Here is a 20,973-nt window from a genome sequence, read left to right as displayed (position 1 = left end):
GGTCATAAAAATGTCTTAAATGCTTTAAATAGTGCCACTAACATAATAATAGCTTGGTCCACAGCTCTGAGAAACAATGCATTGGTGGGAGTGTGCCGCAGTATCAACAGAGCTGATACGAGTAATGGCGTCACACTGTAAACTCCTGCTAAAAGCCTGATAAAGAGGCAGCATACTGCAGGATGTCTATTAACAGCTAGCTGACATAAGCAACTGCCTCAGCGCATTTATTACACGAAGGGAAATCCTGATTTACTTTCACTTTTTCTCATGCTTGCGGAGGCCAACAGATGACTGTAGTCAGGAGTTAAATAATGTAATATTGAAATCCTTTTTTTTTTAAATTCAAACCCACGAAAGGGGTCAAGCGAAGTTATGAAGAATAGTTTGAATTGGTACCTTGGCTAGCTATTTCTCATAGTTTTTCAGTCAATGTGCCAGCCAAGTTAGCTGGCTGCTGCAGGTAGCTTTATATTACTCATATAGAAAGAACAGTGGTGTAATAAACATTTAAAACTCCTTTAAGAATGTTACTTTTGTTTAAATGTCCATATGCTCCTTAAGAGCTCAACTCTTTAGCCAGGTGGTGTTAAGCTTTATCCAATGAGCTAGCTTCAGATATTGTGTTGAAATCACAGACAACACTCTAAGGTGTTACCTCTGGTGTGAGAAAATTGCTAAATTAAAGACCATCAAAAAAAACACCACACACAAAGTACAGTTGTTGGCATTGTGTGTTTCAAGTAATTCAATGCTTGTCAGTCATGAGTGGAGGTGGAGATCTGACACTGTGCATCTGCTCTCTCCTGCCTAACCAGCGGTAATGTGACAAAAACTCACCTAGAAAACACAGACTAATCACCTCATCCAGATGCAGCGGTTGTCAGCTTGCATATCAGTCACCGCTGGCTGCTTTATGATCATCACTTTAACCCCAATGTAGCTCTGATATACACAGCGCTGGATTGGCTCCATTTACTCCACCCGACAGAGGGCAAAAAACAACACTGCATAATCATCCTTTTCTTCCTCTAAAATGCATTCTTAGTGGATAGTTCAGGAGCCAGGTCTCATATTTAATTGCAGGAATTGAATAAAGAACCTTTTTTTTCCATGAGGTGCTGGTGTGTGGCTAGCATAATTGCCAGGGAACAGGTCTTAATTTAAACCGGGGGGTAATTATCATGCAGAGCATACCCACCCAGAATGTTTGCATAACTATCACAAGCGTTTTCATAAATGATGCTTTAATTAGTCTTAATTAGAATTTGTTTAAGTCAGCAGGGAATGCAGGGCCCGTGAAATGATGTATGTAATAAGCATCAGGGCCCGCTCTGTTTTTTTCCTTACTTGGGGAATAGAGCTGACAAAATCACATCACATTAAATTGATTCAGTCAGAATTAAAATTCTTATGGTATTAATTAAATGGGGGAAGATCTCATTAGCAGGCTGTGTGGTGAGGGAGAAACCCTCTCTGCCAGCAGATGTGACGGTGTCAGAGCTGCTGTACAGGCTCACCATTAGGGCCCAGAGACAAGGGGGGAAAGTGAGGGAGTAGAGGAGGGAAGGCAAGAAGGAGCTGAGAATGACAGAGGAGGAAAGAGGTAAAGAAGGAATGGAGGGAGAGAGAGAGAGAGAGAGAGAGAGGAAAGGGAATGCAAGGGAGAGAAAGTGGGAATGAGTGAGAACGAGTGAAAGGCAGTTTGTGTCTGTGGCTCAGGGAGGAGGAGGAGGAGGAGAGCGAGGTGGCAGCATATTAATGGGCTGTGGGCTCCACACCATCTATAGCTTTATTTAGCTTCATTTGGTCTATTTGGCTGGAGGAATTCAATAAGAGGAGAGCTAATGACTTGACCAGATACCCTGTTATCAGCACTGATGAGACACCCCCTCTGCTTGACTCTTTATACAGCTCCAGTCATCTAATAGGCCTCTGGAAGACTGCTACCCAGGGTACAGTGCAGACCTCCATGGAAATATAAAGAACATGATTGTGCCTCAGGGAGCTTTTCTTCTCTGTTACATAGCTCACCTGATCCTCTTGTTAGGAAACTAATAGCTATTGACACACTTCTTAAGGAAGTGAACTGCAGAATAACTCTCTAATAATCCAGAGGTGCAACTGAGCAGAGGATTTCCTCTTTTATCCAACGTGTTTTAACACTTGTTTTTTATCCTTCAGGAGCCGTATGGTAGAATGAGGTAAGTTTGGGTGAAACGCATCAGTAAAAAGAAGACAAGCTGCAAATGTATTCCATACCACAAAGTAATTCAGCGAAGACACTTTGTAGGCCAATGAGCAAACAATCTCTGTTGCAGGGTGGTTAACCATGTTCAACACTCAAAATCATAAACATCCATAAACCATTATCCAATCGCTCTAACAAGAAATTCTCAAAGTATGCAATTATTTTACAATAATTTCAGATTTTCTTGAAAATCACCGTAGTCTGAAGAATTTATACATAAATAGATGATATTGCCCATGTCCTAAAGGAAACCAAATAAAGTAGGATATCAAACAGGAAGCATTTCTCAGAATAATCAGAATATATCATCTTGCTTACATGTTTCATTAAAAAATGTAACTATTCAAAAACAGTAAGGACAAATCTCTGCTATGTTTTCAAAATATTGTGCGGTCTGTTTTTTACCTTTTATAGAGATATGTGTAGGAGATGTCAGTAAAATGTACAATGTATACATACAGGTAAATAGGAAATCCCAATATGATACTTATTACAGTACTCACTCATTTATTTTTAATCATATAATGTTGTTTCTTTGGAGTCAAAAGTTTTAAAGGTACCAAAGCAAATGTAATATAATATTATAAACAGTTTTGAACAAAAGAATACAGCGAATACACATCAGTTAACTACTATTTGTACGTTGAATACCATCCTGATAGTTTATAAGCCTATTTTCATTTTATAATTCCAATAGGTAGAAGGTAAATGTTCAGAATAAGCCTTATGTGTCCCTCAGATTAAATAATGCAAATACTACACTCTGACTTTTTATTACTGCGAAAAAGAGCTCCCAGTATCCAAAACGGCTCAGTAAAACACCTTAGGCCTACAGTATATGAGGCAGACATTGTAAACACTGGAAACAGCGGCCTGTATAGAATCCAATGAAAATGATAATAGAGGAAACAATGGCCTCTGGCAATGTAGCAGCAGCCCAGCACTGCTGGTGTTACAAGGCATCACTTTCCCTTTATTAGAAGTAAGCATGACCGTTAGTAGGCCCTGCATAAATATTTGGGGTAAATACACAGTATATCATTTTTCTTCACACTTGAATTGCATTATGATTTCCATGCAGGCTCAGGTGAACTGGGGTCAGGGGACTAAATTAAGTGGGTCCTGGAAGCAGCTGCAATGGTTGCTCTCTTTAACCATGCTTGGCTGGTTAAGCTATCAAAAGCCGCTTGTACATGCATCATAAAAAACACAGTGTGTGTGTTTAAGATTGTATTAAAATGCTGTTGACCCTTAAAATTAGAAAGAGAAACGTGCAACTCTTTGCATGGCAATTATTTCATGTCCATCTAAAGCACAGTAGAGTGGAGACGTATGACTGAGGCCCCCTTGAAAATTTATTGACAGGCGGATGGAGAAGTGAGGTGGTTCATTTATGACAATGGGGCGTGATGACATCACGCCATAAAAGCTCTACACAGGGTCAGATGGTGGGTTTGAGTCTTTGTGTTTGTTATGCATGAATATATGAGATGTAGAGTGGGTCAGTGGTTGACATCGCTTTCCTGTGATGTATTGTGACATCTGCTGCTATGCTGTTTTTGAACGCAGTGGCTGGTGGTTGAGAATTGTACAAGTTGGAGATCTTGATTTTGAGGATCAATAACAGGTAGAGTCTTTTGAACAAGGAGCTGTTCTTATAGAATAAACATTCCTTCAGTCCACATTTCATTTGGTCAGACATTTCCAGGTTGCATATAGGAAAATTCTTAGCTGAGTTGCTTCTACAGCCAACCTCTGGACCTGGCTACATGATGAAATATATCACGACAATCGACCTTTGTCAACTGGTAGAGAGGTTGCTTTACTGTTTCCCCAGGGATGGCTACCTCTGTTACATATTTGTTTGCGCTCCGCTATTGTGGTCAGTGTTGCATATGGGTGAACTGTATGACCATGTTGTAGCTACATGATTTTTTCCATTATGTGACATATTGCCTTGATTTGTTGGGCATTAAATCTATTAGGGAAAAAACGTTCCCAATTCAAATTTCCTGAAAATGCAAATATGCATGAACACATGTAGTGTATACTGTATATGCAAAATCTATACATGGCTTTGTTTAAAAATATACTTAAATAAGAACAGTGACACAAATCAATGAAGGTTTCATTTTATAGTTCAACATCTAGCAACGTGCATGCTCCTAAAATTCTTAGTATGTCCAAACTCATTCTAATAGAGGCTATTATGATAATGTAGCTTACTTATAATAATTAGCTGTTGTATATTCATTAGCCTTTTAATTGGTTAACTCTGGGGACCAACAGCAATTCCAGTCAGTCAAATACACTAATGACAGACACACACCCATGCACGCATACTCACAGAAAGACCTTGCAGAAGTAACCTCCCCCTGAACTTTTGTAGAGCACCAGCCCTCCAATCACTCCAGCTTTCAATACAGCTGTCAGTGTGTGCCAGAAAAGCAAGCTTTTACTGTGAATGTGCAGAGGAAGTACCTGTGACATCTGCACTGACATGCTGGAGATAATCCTCCATGTGATTGTCGCACAAATTGGGGGTCAGTGGCGCTGCAGACAGGGGAGCATGGTGAGGGACACAGAGGAAATGTTCAATCATGGGCCAGCCCATTCGGGAGCATCCCTTTTCAGCCTCTCCAGCCCACGGTTCATCTCTCTCTCGTGCTCTCGCTCTCTCTTTCTCTGCCCACAGCTGCCGGGCTTCCACTGGGAGGAAGCTGTATTATGGCTGGGTTAATTTACTGATTAATATCCAGACACTAGATCCAGCTTTCCCCAGATGGCCAATTAAAAACTACAACTGGCAGCGTGCATAGGCCTGTGAGCAGGTTGCCGTCGGGCCCAGGGCTGGAGGCTGTGACAGAAGGTGTGGGTCCTGTTTGGGCCCAAGTACGAGCCATGGACTATCTTAGTCTTTGAATCTCCACACCAGAAAGGACAAAATAAAGCTGTAATGCTGAGCAGAACAGGAAGAAAGTTTGGTTGCAGATAGCATAGATATTATGTGTATCAACTAAAACTGAAGTCTTTAAAACAGAAAGTTACCAGAGCATGTAGAGTTTATCGCACTAGTATCATTGTACAGCGCAATAATTGCTGTAATACACAAGGTGATTTAACACAAAAAATGTTAAATGTAAAACATAAATTATTAAAATTGCGTTCACATATTTTATATATATATATATATATATATATATATATATATAGTTTACATTGAGTATGACGAAACCTTTATTACCTATTATTTGTATTAAATAATTATGATGGGATCAGTTATAAACACTTCAAATTAAAACGTCTTTTTTTTATTGCAATAGCAACATTATCACCTTATATGTACTAGGGCAGTGCTTTAATTTTCCATAATATTTCACTTAATGCATGCAATTTCAGAGAATTACCTTTAACCATAATTAATTAATGCATAATTCCAATGTGAGTGTTTGCTATTTGAAACCTTTTTTTCCAGATATGACATACATTATAATAGATAAAGTTAGAGGTATCTTTTTGTGTCAATAATTACCAAACAAATATCAAATATGACTCATTCACTCAACTCTTAAAATATCCCTATTTTAGTAGATAATGGATGGATACTTACGATGTAATTAATATATTCAGCAAATTGATATCCACAATATGAGATACAATTTCACCCTCACAGCTTCCCTTCCACAGTTTCTTCACCACACTGTCTGTAATATTAGCCAGTCTGCAATGGAGCTATGTTAATTTCACTCTAATAACCCTTACATTATGAGACACTGCTATATTTAGAGAGAGGCCATTTGAATACAGGTCTTGTCTTAATACTGACACAAACCTTATAAATGGGGTAGGGTCACCATGGAAACACTGTAAATACAATGGCCGCTGCTGCTGGGAGAGGAGGGGTAATTAATAACTGAATTACAGAACAGATAGATAGAAAGCAGGACAGACGGATGCTGGTCCCTTGATAAAGGAGAGTTTAATACAAACAGTTGTACTTCTACTGGGTCAGCTAAACCAGGGCTATCTGGGCCATCTCTGTTCAAAGAGAAAAAGGCCACGAACAGAATTGATGGCCCATTTCATTATGTAATTGCCTCTTTAACTTCCTTGTTCTGAACAATCGCTCTTTAAACTCAAGCTCAAGGTAATATATGCAGAGATATGAGGCTGGTCTCACAGACAGATAATTCAGTAAATAGCTGTAATCTTTGTGTCACCTTTAACCACCCTGGAGCTAGCTAATATGTCATCTTAAAATCGGATGGAGTGCAAGAAATGTGTGGTACACATAAAGTACTGAAGTAGAGAGTTGTATATCAACATGGAGCTGAGCTGAATCCTGCAGGATCACACAGACGTGTTGGAGTGTTGGAAGCTCACTACTGATAGTGTGGATATCAAAAGTGCGGTCCAGTGGTGGAACAAGGCTGCAGACAGCCTTTATGCTGCCACCCTCAGTGTCGGGGTACAAGGAGCACAAAGCTGGATATGATTACCTACAAGAAGAGTGATGCTTCTTGCCCTCCAACCCTTGAACTTAAGGTGTACCCTACGTAGAATCAAAGTAAACACGGAGCCCCTGTTCAGAGCCTCTGAAGTGGGGAGATGTGAGAACACAACACGAGTGACCCGCTTCCTTTCATTTCCCTCTTCATAAAGATCCCACAAATGAAAAAAAAAAAAGCGAACCAACTCAACAAGGCAGTGGTAGGAAGGGCTGCAGTCTTATTGAAGGGTCAGTAGTAGGATCACTGGGAGAAGGTCACCAAAGAGCCCAAATTCGCACCCCGTAATTGAGAAACAGGGGTCGCTGATTACAAGAGGAGCAGCATGCAGGAACATAGGACAGTGGATGGAGCTGCAGTCACCTCGGGCTGTACTGAAAAACAAGACAAAGCACGGAGAGAGGCTCTGGGAGGACAGCATATTGGATGGTCTTCGCAGGTCCACCACTGTGATAAAGAATGAAGACTTAATTAAGTGAACAGCCGGATCTAACAGGAACCACTATATCAGGGCGACAGAGAGAGAGAATCCCCTTTATGTAATTAGATCAATTGGGCATGAAGTGAAGAGGCTTCATCCAGGAGCAGTGTGTGCTTTTCAAGTGGGATCGCTGACGGAGCTTTGATTACCTTTTGATTGTTAATGTGAAATTGGATTGAGGCACAACGGTCTAAATCCCTTATTTTCTAATTAAGAATTTGAAGGATTGTTTTGTGCTTCTTTTTCCCTTGTACATGTGTGACTCTCAGTTTTAAAGAAAAGCTTGACCTTAATGTGAGTCATAAATAGTTTTTATAGCAAATGTGCTTGTCAAATTCAAATCATTAGAGGTAATTAACGGCTTCTGATAAGTCACCTGAGTGCTTTATGTCCACTTATTTGGCCCATGAATCAACTGTAGAGGGGCTTGTTCCCTTGTCATTCTATAACAGAGCTTTTGAGCTGCAGCTGTAGGGATGTTTTGCATCATTTTGCTCCTAAATATTAGAAAATACAACTCCCTGATGCACTGTGCATTTTTAATTTCAAGTCACATTTGAACAAAAAATCTAGTTGCATGCTCGCCTTTCCTTTATGTTCTACCATAGAGCTAAGCTTCATAATTATTTCTTTACTGTTTGTCTTTTAGATAAGGACCAGGAGTCCCAGAACAAGGGGTCCCAAGGGAGTGGATAGTTCTGTGGCCCAGTGGAGCAGTAGAGTGCCTATGTCTGTGTCTGTCTCCACACCTTCAGTTTGTAGACAGAGAGACGTTTTGTGAGGGATGGGCCCCATCGTCCGGGGGAAACGGCTTGTGTCGGCCGCCCACACCGCGCCTCCTCTGTGTGAAATTGGCTGAGAGGATGTAGACATATTCCACGCACTGATCCATGGCTGAGTATAAACAAGAGAGGATCCCGCTTTCACTCGCAGAAGGTCAGGAAGCTTCCCCGTGAAACAGTAAGTGACACTGCCTCTTCTGCGCTCACTAACCGTCTGACCGCTGGAACTTGACCCTCCCTTCCCCCCCCCCTCCCTCTTCGCTCCCCCTTCTGCCTTCACCCTTCTCTCTGAGGGTGTCCTGTTTACAATTCTCCTACTCTTACGAGGGTGCATTGATATTTAAGGGGCTGAGCATGCCAACTTCATCTACAATTGCAGGGACAGATAGTCAAAATCACATTGAAGAGCAAAGATCAAGCACTGCCTGGAAACACCTGTAATACTGAACATCTAAGCACCACCCTGAGACATTTATCATGACTTCAGATAAACAGACACAAATACATCTTCGATGCTCCTCTCACTCCCGCATTGTCCGAACGGTTGAGACAGGGGCATGAGATGCGTGTGTGGAGTCTGATTGTGAGCTGCAGTAAAACAGACCGTGGAAGGCATGAATGTAATTAAAGTGGCTGACACTTTTATGCTGGGTAATGGGAGTCCAGGGCCCAACTATTCCCTGACGAGCTCCCCTCACAGTATGGAGTACATTTTAATACCCACCCTGCACAATGACTTAAATGCAACACTCAAGGCCTTCATGAAGATGTAATATTGATGTGTAAATAGGATAAATGCCAACATCCTGGGGTTTAAGGGACATAGTAAATAAACAGTATAATACACAAAATAGATAAAATCAGCTAGAAACGGAAGAGCAAGAAAAGACTATAAAAAGGAGAGGGCAACACTGAAGTTTTTACCTTAAGAATACCAGAGAATACATTGTGCAACAGAATTACATACATATAATTGGCAAGGTAAGAGAAATGACTACTTGAGTACTCGATAATATGTTCTGCATTTACCTGCAAGACAACGCTCTCAATGATCAATCAAAAGCATTCACAAAAGAAACAGAACTTCCCTGTATGAAATTAGGCTTCATGAAATCTAGCCTAAAAACAGGAAACAGGTGAGTTGTGTATTGCACCCGCACTAATGTTAGGAAACAAATGCAGAGTGTAGAAAAACAGTTAGCCATCGTCCAATCAGTAATGTATTTGTTAACCCAGGTAGAAAGGAGGGAGCTTTTAGATCACAGTGGGGCAGATAATGAAGAAGTTAATAAGAGGAATGGTACTTCGAAATGTTCCTCAACCACCCAGGTCCCACAATTTAATCTGTAATAAATTATCTGGCATCATTGCAAGATGGCATCTCATAATGGCAAATGAAATATGCTGGTATGATAGGTACAATAAATCTGGATTTTCCTATGGTTCCCCCAGGCTAGGACAATATGCAGCTATAGTGCTCTCTGTCAGGAAGAGCAGATCTCCGAGCCGTCATAAAATCTAAATGGGCACTAATTAGGCAAGCCTTCCCTCTCACACTTACTATTTCTATTGACATTTTCAGCGTGCTGTCCCCCCCTCCCCCTGCACCACCATAAGTCACTGAGAGGAGAACTCCCAGGATTGCAGAGCACAGGGCTGTTAAAGGGAAGTTCAACTTAGTGGTAATGAATAAATTTGCCCTCCCATGCAGTACTGTTTCTTTTGTCTTGGAACCAAGCATATTCATGCATCTAAATGGTAATTTGCTTTGTAACCACTGACATCACTGAGGCAGATATTAAAGCCTTGAATATATACTGTATGTTATAATTGCATCTGTTGACTGACAAATTCATGCTAATTTTTAAAAAGCTCTTACAGTAGAGAAAATGTTTTAATACAATTTAAATGTTCTCCCACAAAAATCAAAGTTAATAGGTACTTTGTGGAACTATAAGAAATGTGGCTGCTATAATTATCTTATTACTAACCTCCCTGATGTTTCTGCTTGTGGCTGACAGCAGTATAGCAGAGTTAACTTTTCTACAGTGAGCCCTGGGTAACGGTGACAAGGAATGGTTGGATCAGGTAAATATATATGTATGCATTCCTGCCTGCCTGCTTCAAATTAATAAAAACCTAATGCGTGTCTGGCACAGGACTGCTTGTTGAACATATGCTGCAAGCATGGCTAAGCCATCTGGCTCAGAGTCAAGTATTCCCACCAACTGTAGTCTTATGCTACCTGACAGTGGAAAAGCTTTATTCCCCTGGCATCGGGGGCACAAATGGAGAAATATTATTGAAATGATTATCTGCATCAAGACTCAGATTTGGGCTGACATTTCGCTGGCTCTGTGTAATCCGAGGGGTTGTCTAGGAGAGGGCGGAGAGGGGGTTTGTCGGTAAGCCTTGGCGGGATGATTAATGAAGCCAGGATACTGGGTGGACCCAGCCCACCTCTACTCAGACCCAGGGGCCGAGCCCCGCATATGAAATTGGCCTACGCTGCTCATCTCCCTGGGAGAGAGCCACTGATGATCCTTGCGACACCGCTCTACCTGCAGTCACCAAACAGCACTCCAAAGCCGAGCCAGATCCAGGCTTAGCAGATGTTCTCCTTCCTCTGTGTGGCTGTGAGGGAGGGCCGCTTGGTGACGAACCACATCCATACTGTCAGGCACATTTCACTCAAGACATATTGTGTTTTGTTTCAGGATGACAACTTTTCTGCTGCACCATATATTAGTGGATTTTTTGTAGTTTTAACTTGAAATTAGGTGTTTAAAAGCAGGTAAGGAATACCCTTTTATAATGTAAATCTTTAAAGTTTTTTTTAATAACTGGAGATGTTTTTTCCTCCTTGTGGGGGAAAAATACACTGTTGGATTTTTTACACATTTGAGCATTTCACATTTTCTTATCCTGTGTATTTCCATTTCAAACTATGATTCTCTCTTAGTAACCATGAACCTCTCTGTGCTTTACATCAGTGCAGCAGTGCTGAGGCTCTCCCTCAGCCCCTTAGACTTGATGGATGGACCCGAAAAAGCCTCTGAGGATGCTGGTTACTACATAAAAGCGAACCAAATTCTTGACATGTAAAAAAAAAAGGCAGTGACATGCAGCTCATAAATGAACATGGACGACGGGTAAGGGAGTATTTAAAAAAAAAAAAAAAAAAGCGAGGACCATATTTAATCATTCTGTGTCGATGATTAGTCATAGACAATGTTGCTTTGTTAAAAAGTGTGCTGTAATTAATAACTGGAGCAGGACGGAACAATTGAGGGAGCGAGTGTCATGTGTTATACAATACTGGAGAGGTGATTTCTAAATAGTGTAAATTAGGTGTTTACCTATTGTGATCCAGCCTGTGACACTGCAGCCTCTTTTTCCTCGAGAACAAGACCAAAGAGAATGATTAATTGCGAGCTCACTGGGTTTTACAGCTTCAAGAGTAAATCAACTTCCAAGAAGTGCTAACTTGCTAAAATATAAACTAATTTTAGGCCCCAGATATTAAAATATAATCCATCTTCTTCCTCTACAGGGAAAGCTAATTAGAAAATGTGACTGGCATAAGAGAGTAGAGGTGGAGGAATGGTGGGATTAGGCTCGGGAGCAGAAAATCATACCCTCCTGCTAAATCTCGGGATTTCTATACACTTCAAATCAACTATTTCTTATGCTGCCTCACCGGTGGCCACGTTTCAAAAACAAAAGCATGAAATAATTTTATCCCGCAACTGAGTAAAAGATCACTAGGCATATTCATTAAATTGAGCATCCAAAAAAAAGTAATTGGCATATTAGATAATTTTTTTCCACAGGAACAATTATTTTCTCTTTCTCTCTATGGTGTTTATTTGAGTGTCTGCGTGCCGTGCTTGCTCTTTAATACAGTAGTAAAGACACAAAAGATGGCAAAGAGGCTACCTGACTGAGGCTGGAGTGGCATTTAGCTCTCAGGTTTTCCGTGACATATATTCTCAGTTCCTTTTGTGCATTGCAATAAAGGAACAAAACAATTGTTTTCATGGGAAATAGCTGTCTGATACATCTTTACACAGAGAGTAGAATTTAGAACTGTTACAATTTAGTTGAAAATACACCTAAATGAAAGCTTTATTTTCTAACTTAGACATTTGTCACAAAAATATTTTGGATGTCAGAGAGGATGTAAATCACTGCAAAAGTGTGGTAGTGTGGGAGTACATTACATACAACATGACACAGTAGCACTGTGCAACAGAGCTGAGTAGTCCCAGCAAGCCGAGCTCTCTCGAGTCCCAGAAGACAATCCCCTGAGAGCACAAATGCTCTGAGTGGTGACAGCTCAAAGGCAATAAGCCAATAATAAAGACCGGCAAAGTGGCCATTGGAGAGGCTTCTCTTCCTGCTTCTTTCACAACAACACCGCAAACAAGTGTCACTACAGTCTGCAGCCAGGTGCCCAAAGTTAAAGTGATGTCATCGAAAATCTCCCTGCATGCATCGAAGAAGGATGTAGCTCGAACAAGAGTGGTAAATTCACAATTTTATTTTTAGTAGATTTTACTTCATGATCCATTTACAGAGGAAGATTTCAAGTATTTTACTGCAATAATAACTGTCCAATTGCTTCCCAGTTGGGTATCTATTTGACTCCACCAGATGCACTGAAATGCTTTCCTACTGTGTGTAACCACTCAGAAACACTCAAAAGGAAATCTCCTGAGCCTAAATTGCGCTTAAACAACTAAACTATTGTATTTCATAACATGCTGGTATGCTACGACACGTGAAGGTAAATGTATTTAAAGCAGGAGTATGTCTGACAAAATTGTTGGAAAAACTCATGGCAAATTTTTTTTTTAAATTCTGATCAAATAATCTGAAAAAAGAGTATAAAATACGAAGGGGCAAACACTGTAAGACAAGTAAGAAAAGTGCATTCATGGCACTTTGGCCCAATTCCCTTAACCTATCATGCCAAACTTTGTCTTTTCATCCATCCTCCATGTAATCAACTTTTCTTGATGGAACTTTTAGTGTCCATCTCTAACGATATTCTCACACTTCTGTGCAGTTGTACTCTTGCGAGGATGACAAATTTCTGGGCTACTTTGGAAAGAAGAGTGCTGCAGGGAAAGGCAGTGGCCAGTCTGTGTTGGGGGTGGGGGGGGTGAGCAGTAAAAAGCTCATTTGGAATTCAGCACTGCAACATTGCCATCTTTTGGCCAGATTGTATACTCCTCTGAAAAATTCCAGAGATACTTCCTACTCCAAAGCCGAATTGAGGTCCTACAGCAGCTTGACAGAAAGGTATGTCACATATGTATTCCTTAGTTTATGAGGAAGATGGATTTATAGTTTTTAGATTTTACAATACACTCAGTAGTGATAGTGATATATGTGTAAAGCAGTACAATTATTGCTAAAAATGAAGTGTATTTTTCTAGAAAAAAAAAATATATATAAATAATAATTTCAAGATAATATGACCTTAAACTAAAAAAGAATGGTTTGGAGCAAGGTTACAACCAAAGTCACCTGCCTGGAAGTAGAAATATATTATCATCTGTTGTATTTCTTTGCTGTTGTTAAAAAATTATAACGAATTCCATGCTTGTAAGAAAAACAAGTGGTCACAATTTTTGCGTCCAACCCATCATCCACTCGTCTTTTTTGGGGGGTGAAACTACAAACATGCACAGGAAAAGCTTGAGTGGTTGTACTTGTCCTCTACCTGAATAAATATTTGTCTGAAGCGCCTCTGCCCTCCTGTTTTCCCACGGTGGTGTATGGGACATCATGGATAAGGCAGAGGATAGGCTCTGACAGAGAGTGACAATTCATTCCTTCATCCCCCCCTAACTGACATGTCACATTCTCTGATGACTTTATTGTGTTCCCTGTCACTGCACTTAATCTGTGTGTCAGTCAAGACAGAGCAGCCCACACCAGCACCTCCAGACGGCAAAGCTAATACCCACCCTTTTAATGACATTACATTTGGAGTAATGCCATTCAGTATAGCACTGATATTATCTCCTATTTGCATCATTCAGCCAGTGACACAACCAGAGCTCGGCCGATAAAGAGCTGGTCATTTCCCCATCCATTTCCATTCGGATGACAGATGTCAAGATGGAAACTGGCTATTATTTACTATAGCCGTGTTTTTATCACAGACAGACATGATGTCTCACTTTACCCAAAGCTGTCAGTAAATGCATGAAAACCTGTTTTATTTGAGATATTTTTAAGTATACATTTATTTTGTTATTTTTTTCTACTTTTCAGTTTTTTTATTACATTTTCAAGGGGGGATTAATAGACAAGACTGCTTGTCAGTCAAGAGTAATATAAGAGAAAAAAAACTAAAAAAAAATCACACCATCTTCTTATTACATACAACACAAAACATATTCCTCTATCTGTCAATTCTTTTATCTTGATAAAACCACTTGCTTTCAATAAAGTCTCAATGATGAGCAGTTAATTGCTTAGTAACATATTTAATCTCTGAACTAATAACATGTGTACTGTCCTTTTTAGGTACTATGATGATACTGTAATGAACATGCCATAAAGGATTTTGAGTGATTCAAAGACTTTCTGTAGTAAGTTTGGTCCTTCTGTCACTGAGAATGAGTAAGCAGCATTAACAGCCTATCAGCATTGCTAACCAAATGTTTCTCTTTTTTTCTCTTACTGACAGTGCATTTTCCTCCCATCAGAGCTCCAGTGTGTAATTAAATGTATTTAGCATCATAAATATTCCAGGGGGACAGGTTGACACAATGAATTAATGTCCCGCCTCAACAGACTCTCTGTTGGCTGTAAAGAGGAAGTTAGCCGGATGCCAGGTAAAAGCTGCAGCTTGCTTGTCCTTTTATAAGTCAGAGGTGCATTTGTTTATTATTACTATGGAACAAAAACTACATTGATACTGATAAAGTCACAAGATCATAATAACTGCCACTCACCGACTTCTACAAATTGAAGGGAACTAGAAACTAGTTTAATAATCTCATCAGTCTTTTTCTTTGTAGTATGTCTTACCTTGTTTTACTTTGTGGGCAATGTGAAGAAAAAAAATTGGGACATAGTGGGAATCAACCATATAATCTCTCTTACCTGCAGCAACTTTAGAAAATATAAACCTTAATTCTATCTCAGTAGTTTAGCACAAATAACCAGCCCAGCTCTGATCCAACCAACGGACACGTCAACCTAAGTAGCTAATTACATTGTAACTTTCATTTCTGTCTTATTTAAACAACAATCTTAACCGCCAGCCTTATATTGTCATTTAACGAAGACCCCAGTTGCCACTCTTCCTGGCACATAGTCAGGCATATAAATTCCTAAGATTTTAATTGACCGTGTACAAAACATTTTTTTCCACGCACAAAAAAACTGATTAAGCTCATTAATATCATATTAACAATCTGGTTTAGCAAAGCCAAGTTAGCTAGTTTTAGTATCTTGGTTTAAGTCTGTGCACAAGCTTTGGCTAAAACATTCGAAACCTATAATTTATCAAAATGTATAGAAACAATTTCTTTGATAAAGGACAGAGTGAAAGATTAGCCTCACTTACTGATTGTAATTTGGGTCAAAAAGTAACTCTAACTAATGAACTTAGTCTGCTTGTGTGAATTTTTTATTTTTAATTTTTAATTTTTTTTGCACTCATGGCTTACGGTTTCAAAGAGTGTCAAAATGACTTGCCCTGGTCGGCTATTATGCCACTGTTCACCAGCTATAAGGCATTAACTGCTGACAGCTAGCTTGGTTTTTCTCTGTGGTTAGCCCAACCTCACCTTGCTGGTACATTAGCCAGTGTCCTCTGTGCAACGATGCCCTCAACAAGCCCCCTTAGGAAGGCTGCAGGGATTTTGTATGACTTCTTTGGGGTTTGAATTCTTCCCAAGTCCTTACCCTTGAAGAGCGAAACATTTCACAGCTTATTTGCTGCGCTTCTTCCTTGCATTAGGAGCGACGAAAATGCAATAGTCTGTTAAGCCTCAACCAGAACAAATAGTTACAGCTGCCAGACTGGGCTGAGGGGGCTGGAGAGGATAGAATTACACGTTATTATGTTCATTTTAAATTTCAATATTTTTTCACATTTTCGTTTGCCTGAAAAAAGCAAAGACATCACTTTTTGTTTCACCAACACGTGTAATTGCAATTTGCAAGAGCTAAACTAATTTTACGACACAGGAACACCTGTATTCATCTCCATAATAATAGAAAACAGGAAGTATAAATCCCAATTTTCCAGCAGCCAGTGTCAGTGAGGATGTTCCTTGAGGGAGAAGGCTGTCTCCTCTCCATTAAAATATCGGTGCTCTCTCCCCGCTTTTTCTCTAAAGCGACCCTTTTGAGTTGAAGTCAGATACCATAATTATGAATGGCACCCAATCTACATCATGGGACTTGACACATCTAATATCCATATATGCCAATGCACATTTAAGTTTCCTCTTTTAAGGTGTTCTCTGTGTTGAGTTATGGTACCATGTGGCGCCACTCGAGCATACTGGCCCCTGTGAGTCTCATTTCACTATGGAAAAGGAAGATTTGACTGATAGACTCATTTGGGAAGAAAAATACCCTTATATATCCCAAATAACAGAAGAGAACAAACTTTTACACTCCTCTTGAAGCCTCTAAAAATCTATTCATGTCAAACAATTAGACCTTAGCGTTTTACAGGGGGGGAAATCTAGCCACAATTATAAATGTTAACTTCATCATTATATAAATAATTATGCACATTTGAGTTAACCTCTTAAAACATACATTCAGTCTTGTGTTTTCAATACCTTATGATTTTTTAATAAAAATTGAACAGTTAATGAGAGTGAGTCTTACTCAGGGCTGTATCTGTGTGTTCCTGCATCCTTCTTTGTCTCTGTCATTACACCGTGAGCAGGAAAGCACAAGAACCATTGTCAGGTCAGGCTCTACAAAGCTACAACTGATGTAGGTGCTCTGTGTTACCTCATTAGTAACAACACGAACAGTGGTCTAATGAACTTAAGACAATGCTAATTAATGGAGGAGAACAAAGGCTTAACATTTTTAGAAAGTGTGAAGCACTGGGTCCTGCTTGTATGACAGCGTTTAAGCCACCTTAATCCTCTTGTTATGCAGCGCATGGCGGCTCGACTGGGTGGTGCATCGACCTTAGCGCGCTGGGGGCAGGTCAGAGGGAGCAGCTTCATACCTCAGCTGATATAGTCACCTGTGACAATCCTTTATGGGCTGATAAAGTAAGGGAAGTCTCCCAAGGAACAGTGCACTGACTTGGCGGAGGGTCTCCCCAGGGAGCAGGTGTCAGGGTTGTCTATCAGAAGGCTGAAAGGAGAAAAGGGACGCGTTACCGGGCTCTATTGTATCCTGGTTGTCATTGACTGATCGGGTCCATTTAGCCGGCTTTCACAGTGAATGAAACCACCTGAATAGATGAAAGCGAGACAGCCTTCCTGACAAACAAGGAGCCCTGGAATATTCATGGAGGATCTGTGAGGAAAAGATTAATGTATTAGAAATTAAAATGGGGCCCGGACGTATGATCTTGCTCTAACACTTGGCCAGACCTGTGTCACCCGCCGCTAGCGCCTGAAGTCGGCACATGCCTCTGCCAAGGTGGAGAGGAATCATTAAGCACCCTGCCATTGTGTGAGTAGAATAATCAAACTTCAGCCCCCCCCCCCCCCATTCTTTCCCGCAGCACTGACAATGAATAATTCTGGAGCCATTTGCAATGTTAACGGCACCTATCTGGGCCATCCATGCCTTTATGATAAGAGCTCCAAATATGCATTTCAACAGTCTGAACAGAAGCTGCTTCACCGGCATTTCAAAGGACACCTGTCAGTCATCTGAAAGAGCTGTCAGTCTCTGTCACGCAACGGTGCCAGTGAAATGGCCCAAAAGATAATCTTTACTCTCTCTCTTTCTCTCTCTCCACCTCTCTCTTTCAGATCAGAGCAGTTACATTTGCAATGGAGTGACAAGTGATTTACACTGGAAAATGGATTGTGTTTAAACTGAAAGGGGGGGGTGAGTAATTCTTTTAGGCAGTGTTATTCTTCGATGGTGTACAGCTGTATCAAATATGCTATCATAAATGTGATCTGGGCAACACTGAATGTCATTATGTGTGATACCACGAGCACTAGACGGGCTACTGAGCTCAAAGGTGACTTTGATAATTCCTATCTCTCCAAACAGAGCTCTGTGCCCATGAGTAGTGGGAGCGGAGATAGGTGGGATCAAACAGGCTTTGGTCTCCAAAAAGTCTGACCTTTTTGTTGTTTTTTCACCGAAAGGGGTCTTCAAATCGACTACGCTGTTTGTTTTACCATGACACAAACCCCTTCTCAACTGTCTATAGATTTTTACTAAATAAATCTCTCTTTTCCCAGCACTTGCACATAGAAAAGATGTGCTCAAATGATTTCTTTTCTTCACTCCTTCAACCAGTTTGTTGCACGCTGTACTTGAGTGACCACTTTTTTGGCAAGGAGGCGAGTTAGGCCCCCCTGCCCCTCCACATGTAGGCCAGTCATTTGTTAAGCACGACTAACTCATGTGCCACCAGCTGTTGGTGATATTTACAGCTGAGTGCAGAGGATGTGTTTGGACCCAGGCTCGCAGGGCCAAGGCAGCACTGGGCCTGGTCCCATTTCCCTTATGGCTACTCTATGGGCGAGGACAGCCAGCAAAAACCAAGATGCCGTTAAATCTGAATACAGAAGTGCATACAGAGTGACAACAATTTTAATTTGATGTACAATGAACAGCTTGCTGGCTCAGCAGAGTACGGAGTAAGCGGTGTGCTTGGGATACGATGAATCGTGAATTTGCAGAATGACCTTTTCGACAGGTGATACCCTTCAAATTCTTCTCTGTCAAATCCAAAAATGCACTCCACAGAAAGAAAGAAACATAGGATGGTTTCCCTACAGACCACCTATCTAACAGCTAGGATGCTAAGCAATAAATAAAGTAGTAAATAGCGTGTTGTATCATGCATACTAGAAATCAGTAGCACATTTCAATCACTGTCCACTATAACTGCTTCAAACTGTCTTCAACATCGTCCTGGGAACACTGCCAAAAGCCAGAGTCACTTTAGTTCATCCATCACAAGCCAATACAAAGCCCCCTGTGCACTCTTGTGCTTACCCATCAGAAACTCTCTGTTGTTTTCCAGCAACTCAGGACATTTTGCACACAGAGCAAACAGCAATTTCTGAGCAATTTGAATTTTAGGCTACTCCTCTTTGTCACATATTTTCCACACCATGTCCATCCCTCCAACAATCTCCTCATTGTGGCTTTGCAAGGACACAGTTCCAGAAATGAGTCACTCAATGAATGTTCACTTTCATTTCAGGGTGCAGTAGGCTGGCATAATCCCTGTTACTGAACCCTGACTCATCAGGTCTTATTTAAGATGGAGCAGTGTGTGCCTCTTTCATAATGAAAAAAAAAAAAAAAGACTTACAATTTTGGTTGGTGAAAGCTGATGTACATTCTGGCTGACGAGATGACACATGTCAGATATACAATATGGCTGTTGTGCACAAAAACATCAGACTGAAGACAAATGAGTGCATGTTTAAATAGCTCATGAGTGAATGAAACATTATGAGTTAATCAAATGAAGTGAATGAAGGAACAAAAGCAAGTCGTTATCTTGTCTGTATTTTTTAAAATCCTCACACAAATGAATGTCAATGGATGCTTGTACAACAGCTTTCTTACAAATTATTCAGTGACTACAATTTTGCAGTTGAAAAAGTCACACACACAGAAAGCCATTTACCTGAGTCACAAATGAGTGTGTAATTGAGTCCTTGGGGAAAATAACTCAGCTTAACTACTGGAAATAATGTGTAAATTCAATACATCTCCTAATGAGCTCATTTGAGTTTGCTGCAATTATATTTTGCAAGATCGGATTCTGCAGCTGAGTTGAGGTGAATAAAACCACCGCTTCCTTGTATTCATTAAAATTAGCATATGGACCTGTCAACACTTCTCAGAGGCACGTTGTAACAATGCCATTTAGCCCAGCATCAAGCAATGCCAATGGAATGAATGCACATGGTGGGTAAATGCCTTCCCACCCCTAGCGACAGGGGTGGAACAGGACTGGCAGTGCTGGCTCTGACGCACAAAAGAGGCTGCGTTTTAACAGCCAGGGCCTGGCCTCTGACCAGGGGCCATCCACATCAACACTGCTTACACTCCACCATACCTCCCAGCTACTGGCTGGGCCAACCAGCTCTGTACACACACACTTAGAAAAACGAGGCGCAAGACAGGAAAAAAATAAGACGAAGAATGTGTGCGTGTGAGTGCGCAAAGGTGAGCAAAAAACATGAGATAAAAAGGTAGACAAGGTGAAGTCTGTTTGCTTTTCATGATTCTACCCTTCCAAATACACCAAAACTTAAAAACATTTTACCATACAGATATTAAGAATATCTCAATAAACTTAAAACGTATTATTATCAAAATGTGCCAGGAAGAAGGAGCCCATGCAAAAACAGAGCTCCTTTATTGTTGTTTGTCATCATCACCCTGAAGCTGCCAGTGAGAGCAGGTATTGTTGCTCAGTGGAGCAACACAAGGCTCTGGTTGCATTGTTGTGCCAGGATTTTAAAACAGGCGCGAGTTATCAATAGACAGCAGACTATTCGACTCACTCAGCTGCGCCTCTCGATACTCTTCAGAACCTTGCATGCTGAACAGGCGAGCATGATCACACACACCATTGGGCTGCTTTATAGACAAACCCTTTGTTTCCATGTTGATCCAGGTCAGACAGTATCATCATTTCTAAGCACTGAGATTTCCTGTCAGCTAATTTTCTAAATTCTTTACATAGAGTGGAGTGTGCTTTCATAATATCATCAAAAAGGTACGGTTTAAATT

At 40.6% G+C, this 20,973-nt stretch overlaps 1 protein-coding gene across 1 annotated transcript in view; it reads left to right on the top strand.

Annotated features, from left to right (window-relative positions):
• Positions 1-13,160, top strand: part of LOC306832630 (uncharacterized protein) — a 139,782-nt gene extending 126,622 nt beyond the window's left edge. Inside the window, exons 20-21 of the mRNA XM_079357454.1 lie at positions 7,890-8,200; positions 9,605-13,160. The gene's annotated coding sequence lies outside the window, so the exon portion shown is untranslated. The remainder of the gene's footprint in view (positions 1-7,889; positions 8,201-9,604) is intronic.
• Positions 13,161-20,973: the final 7,813 nt, after the last annotated feature.

Source organism: Symphodus melops (assembly GCF_947650265.1).
Source record: "Symphodus melops genome assembly, chromosome: 12".
Classification (NCBI taxonomy): Eukaryota; Metazoa; Chordata; class Actinopteri; order Labriformes; family Labridae; genus Symphodus; species Symphodus melops.
Note: the sequence above shows the minus strand (reverse complement) of the source record. Positions and strands in the feature narration are given on the sequence as shown.